General features: G+C 33.9%; 1 protein-coding gene across 1 annotated transcript in view; it reads left to right on the top strand.

Annotated features, from left to right (window-relative positions):
• The first annotated feature begins 1,823 nt into the window (after window positions 1-1,823).
• The window catches only part of ALDH1A1 (aldehyde dehydrogenase 1 family member A1), a 43,331-nt gene continuing 39,154 nt past the window's right edge, over window positions 1,824-6,000 (top strand). The window contains exon 1 of the mRNA XM_010393066.3: window positions 1,824-1,938. The gene's annotated coding sequence lies outside the window, so the exon portion shown is untranslated. The remainder of the gene's footprint in view (window positions 1,939-6,000) is intronic.

The following is a 6,000-nucleotide window of genomic DNA, read 5'->3' as shown; positions in this document are numbered from 1 at the left end:
AAGATATTACAAAACCTTAAAGCCAATGGTTTTACAAATTATCCTTTAAGAGACACTGCTTCTAGTGGATTAACAATTTTGATACTAAAAACTGCTCTAAATCAGTTTGGCACGAGGATAGTTTATCATGTGCTACTAATGCTTATGCTTGCATTGCAGTTGATTTTGACTTACTCTTGAGACATATAGAGATAGATTCACAGAAATAAATATACTTGTAGGATGAAACAGTGGCACTTTGACACTTGAAACAATGGTCTTTTTGGAATTGATATAGTACTTAAATTCACCTCAGAATTAAAACTCAGACTAAGAATTATTTAAAAATTCATTGCTTATATGTTTAGACAAATTGCTAAAAAGTACATAAAAGCAAATACTGCTAGCTAAAAAAACATATCCAAGAAAACAGAAAAGAGGTAATGAAAGCATAAAGGCAATGAAGCACGTAATGTTTGACCTGTAGCAGTAGAATTTGTGAACTCAAAGAATTTGTTTAGGTTACATATAGAAAAATACTAACTATGATCAACCAGAATCATCTTGTGCACAGGAACATGCAGAATATTAATTGGATTGCTAATTTCCTCAGAAGCCAGAGGTTCAGTAGGAAAATTTGATGATTAATAAACCTTAATCTGTTAATAGTGGTGCTGGAAAAAGATTTAGATAGTGAGTAAAGCTTGATGTATACAGAAATTTTTGCATCTTCATATAGCAGCATAAAAATCTATACAGAAATTCCTTTCATCTTTCATCAAGAGATATTTGAATGCTTTTCTATTTTAATCATGAAGAGAGATAACTGGTATTATTAGGACAAAAGTAGGCATATTCTTACTGTAATGGAGTTAACCACCCAAATATCCTTTCTGTTTTTGAACCCTGACCATCCTTTTTACAAACACTTCCTTTTTAATTCACTGCATGACATTACACAGACTCCAGGCTTCTGCAAATGCTCACCATCAGGCAAAGTACTTTCTATCATTAATAGCCATGCTGAATTATCCATATTGGTGGTACAGCTACAGGCACAAACCTATTTGAAAAAATGTCTTAATACTCAGGTTAGTATCTTTTCTTGGTTGCTCGTGTACTGCTTAAGCCTTAATTTGCGTCAATGAATTTGTTTTTTAACTTCCATTAGCATTAATATTTATTCCAAAATTAGTAAAGACCATTTAGAGCCCTGAGAAGTAATATGTTTTTAGTGCAAAGGAAGCAGCTTTTCTTATTTTGTGGTCAGGTCTGGGGAAAAACGAAAAATAACTCGGAGAACTTTTATTTGGAGGTATTTGTGAAGTTATGACGTTCTTGTGTGTTTGAAATTTTAAAACTTTTTCTGAAAGAAATTGCTATGACTAATTTTAAGAACTATACCTTGTGGTATTTGTATAAACTGAACTATGGAATATTGTACAAAAGTACATAGCCTTCAGAATATGTTGTCAGTGTATATTATTTAACTAATTCTATACTTCCGTTCATGATAGAATTAGGGATTGGGTAGGACAAAAGGGGATGGACTTGAAATGCCTTATTGAAACTTCACCCTTATTCACTTTTGCAGTTGCCACAGAGGTAGCATGGGAAGACAGCTATTTCTCTACCCTCATAAAAAACTGTTAGTGGATCAGATGTTGGCTTGTATTGAAATGCTTTATTTGTACCACTGTAGCTACGCTAAAACAAGACTTTATAGTCCAATAGAATAAAATGTTCATATTGTTTTGCTTTACATGCTATCACAAAGAAAAGAAATGGGAAAATAAATAATGAGAAAAATATTATCAAAGCAACTTTTGCATTTTGTCTTTCAGAACTTCTTAAACTGGTTGTCCTTCCATCCAAAAACTGCTGCCTATGATTAAATAGTTGTGATTGCATTAAGTGAACTGAAAATGCAATTCCTCAAGCACTGAACATTTCTGAACTGTGAGTACTAAAAATATTGATAAATTTACTTCCATCCTGTGAAAATTTAATATTTGACTTTATATGAACTTACTTGACTTTTCTAGCTAGATAAACTTGTTCTCATTTTAAAATTTTTCTTCCTCTCCACTGAAAATTACAGCACTTGAATGTCACATAATTTCTCCTCATTGAACAGCCATTCTGCAGTTTTTCTCAGAACACTCCTGACTAGCGTTTTGAGAAAAACTACTGAGTAGAAATTTTCCTCTCTTGTAGCAGAAATATGACAGTATTATTTTCCATCATTAAGTGCCCTTGGCAACGAAGGATAATTTGCAAAGGAATGTTTAGAGAGGTTTGAGTTTCTAAGAACTTACAATGCTGGAAAATATTACACAGGTATCACACAGGTACTACATAATTATTGCAAGTACATTTTAATTCTTTTTTTAAATTTTATTTCTCACAAGAATTTAGCTATGTGGATTTTGCTGAAAGGGTTATTATTGATGAAAGAATATAAAAGGAAAGTTAATCTTGGGAAAAATAGACAAGAAATTGTAAGGATTTATAGACAGTAGACTCCAAACTGATACTGCCATTTCATCAGTGCAACAGTTACTTGTGAGAGAAGAACATATTCTAGTGTGCTGTGTATCTAGCTGTCAGTTTTACCACTTAACACTTCTAGTGTACTGCAATGATTTTAAACAAGACATAGGGAAAGCAGACTTGTCAAGGAACGGTGAATGAAAAACTGAGAATTTTCAGTGTTAGAAAAGAGACTGAGTGCCCCTGTATGCCCCCAGCTACTGTGATTAAGTGACTAGAGTGCAATGGAAGAAAATGTACTCTGCCCAGAAAAAAAACCTGTCTCTGCACAGAAAAGTGGAACTGCAGTTTGAGCTCCAACTTCCAGCAGTTGAAAAATTGTAGAATTGCTTTGGGAACCTTTCTCTTCAAAAGGCACATCACAGAGGTATGGATGTTTATCCACTGCAAACAAACATAATTTCTGTGCTTTTGCTCTCACTGAGGTGGCAAAACAAGGATTTAGCCATCATTAAGCTAGAATGGAAAAATACTCAAGAGTCCGAACTACAAAACCAGTTTCCTATTGAGACCTTTCCTAATAAGTTTGCTTACATTCACTCAGCTTGTTTAGCTAGATCAATATATACAATTCTCTTTTTTCTAATTCATATCCTAGCCCGCAGGAGCTAAATCTTCATCTCATCAAAAGTTTATTTATTCATTAGTGTTCTAAGTTTTAGCTTGTATGTAGCTTGGCAATCTCTCCTTCCTCTGCTGCTTCTCCCTTCAATCTCTCCTTTTTTTACCTTCTGGTTTGGTAAAAGTTTTCATACTTGCCTACGCAAAATTAATACAAAATTTCAGGGGTCATTTTGAGAAAACACCAGAATTTTACTTAGTTTTAAGATGAAATTTTAAATCTTTCTTGACAATGATAGTAAAGGAGTAGTTTTATGTAAACCTTATCCTGAGCAAAACAATTGTGAATTTATGTTGATTATGAAAGATTAAATACTGTCTTGCACTGACTGCAAAACCTCTGTGTCAGTGGAGTCTGGCAAACTAACCAAATAAGAAAGAGAAGTAATAGCTTAATTTTTCAAGCCAGATGTATGACTTTAGCTATATGCCGCTTGTTTTTCATTTAAAAATTATAAGGAATAAACAGTAACTCTTCTTTTGACCAATGTCTCCTGCCTTTGATTTATTTTTGCATCTGATTTCTCCAGCATGATGTGCTGATCATCAAGTAAATTTCAGTTTATTCCTAGCATTATCACCTCAGAATACAGCTATCATCCAGGCAATGTATAATTCAAAGAACTTTTTCAGTAGTTAGTAGAATTATTCTGCATAACACCTAGCATTCTCACTACCTGGCAATATGCCGGATAGTATATATTTGGCACGCTTCAGCAACATCTCAAAAAATGCACTAAAATGTTATCAACATACTTATTTTTCTCAGAAATGGGAAACCTTGATGTTCTCAGCTCTCATAGTTTTTTCCTATACAAATTAAAAGAAACAAGGAGGTTTTAAATTATTCTACTGCCCTGTAATTGGTGCAGTTAAATCAAAATAGATATAATTTAATTTAGTTTTTTAAAAATATATGTAGCTCCTTAGAGATTTGCTTTAAAGGTCTGAACTTGAGTCTTTTCTTAGGACACTTCAGCAGCAGATGATGTTACACAAAAAGAATTTTAAAAAGAGGTTTACTTGCATTCTTAATTACCTGGATTACCAGGGCTGCATCCACAGATGATCCGAACATTAACTTAAAGAGGAAAAGTACTCTGAGACTATAAGGTTTAATGTGTTTACGGGAAGAGAAGCAGAACACACCCCACACTTCTTGGACAAAAAAAAAAGTTACTCCTGTTTTCTCAGAAATTCTGTAACAATCAAAAATTATTTGCAGGCATTTTTTTTCCTCAGAATTACAGTAAATCTGTTAAGTACTGTAACATTTTATTGGACTGCAGTGTTCCCATTTCAAAGATTCTTTCTCCTTTGAGCAAGAATTTTCTTTCTTTTCTAATTTTCTTTTTAGAAGAGAAATGAAATATATTTATTGAATCAGTCTCAAAAAGCAAATCTGGTTCTATCTATATCTGCAATAAAAACCAAATACATACCCAGGTAGCACACCCCTAAAACATACTTTTAATTTTAGATGAAAAGTGAATAATGCCACACACCACATACAGGGTTATGGTTTTCGCTGTAAGTATGGCTCCTTCTGAGATTTTGTGTTGCTGGGTTTACATTTGTAATTGTGGTGGCTAACATGTTTCTGTAGCAAAGCAGAAGATTAGTTCCCAAAGTGCATGTTATTAACCTCGTTTCCTATACTAGATTGTTATTATCTGTTGGATGATATGAAATGTGAAATATGATTCTGAAATGCATTCAAGGGATCTTACAGAAACTACTAATATATTTCAAATTTGTCACAATTCCTATTCCTGTTTAAATGCAATTATTTAATTAGATGACTACCAGGATTTAAAACTACTCCTTCTGAAGATTCGCAAGACAATGGGAAAGCTCTTGACAACGTTCAGTGGATGCTAGACTGATCACATCATCTTTTTAAAAGTCCTAGTCAACTGCTTTAAGCTGTTAGTTCTCATTCACCAGTGATGCTAATGAGTACCATACACACAGTAGCACAATATTTCTACCAACAAACACATGACAACTGGATTATAACCATTTGGACATTAGGAAGTTCTTCACAGAAAGGACAATTGGGCATTGGAATGGGCTGCCCAGGGAGGTGGTGGAATCACTGTCCCCAGAGGTGTTTAAGAAAAGCCTGGATGGGGCCTTGGTCTGGTTGAAAAGGTGTTGTTAGGTCACAGGTTGGGCTTGATGATCTCAAAGGTCTTTTCCAACCAAGCAGATCCTGTGATTCTGTGATTCTGTAACCATGACAAAGTAGAGAAAAATGGGAATAACAAATTACAAGCTAATGTGGCCAACTCACTACATCTAAACTTGAAATTAAGATTTTAACCACAGAACAGGGAATAACATTAATCTTACTAATTATCTTTAAAAGAGAGTAGATTCTATCAACTGAAAAACAAAGACTCTTCATAATGTGCTGCAAAAGTTTTATTCTAATTGGAATTTGAGTTCTGAGTCATAGCCCTCCAGACCAGAGATGCACAGACTTACAATCTGGTTAAAGTTCACTTTTCATTACAAGCAGCAATCTCTGACAGCATCCACAGAAACCTCCCTGAAATTTGCAAACAAAGGCAGGTCTTGCTTCATATAATTTGTTTGTTTGTTTAAGTTAAACTAAAAAGTTGGGAAACAGAGGAGTTGGAAATCCATTGAAATCCTCCATTGAGATTACAATACAAGGAAAGTACTTGAGTGTCACAGTCAATCTGGAAATGCTGTGTGATTAATTAAAACTTGTGCCAAGTTTTTTTATTCCTAATAAGTCACTTTCCTACTGCAAATACGGTTCTTTCTTAGCATTTCTCATTATACTTCAAGTGTTATAAAGAGGAGTTTTGACCTCAA

Source organism: Corvus cornix, chromosome Z (assembly GCF_000738735.6).
Source record: "Corvus cornix cornix isolate S_Up_H32 chromosome Z, ASM73873v5, whole genome shotgun sequence".
Taxonomy (NCBI): domain Eukaryota; kingdom Metazoa; phylum Chordata; class Aves; order Passeriformes; family Corvidae; genus Corvus; species Corvus cornix.
This window is presented reverse-complemented; position numbering and strand designations above follow the sequence as displayed.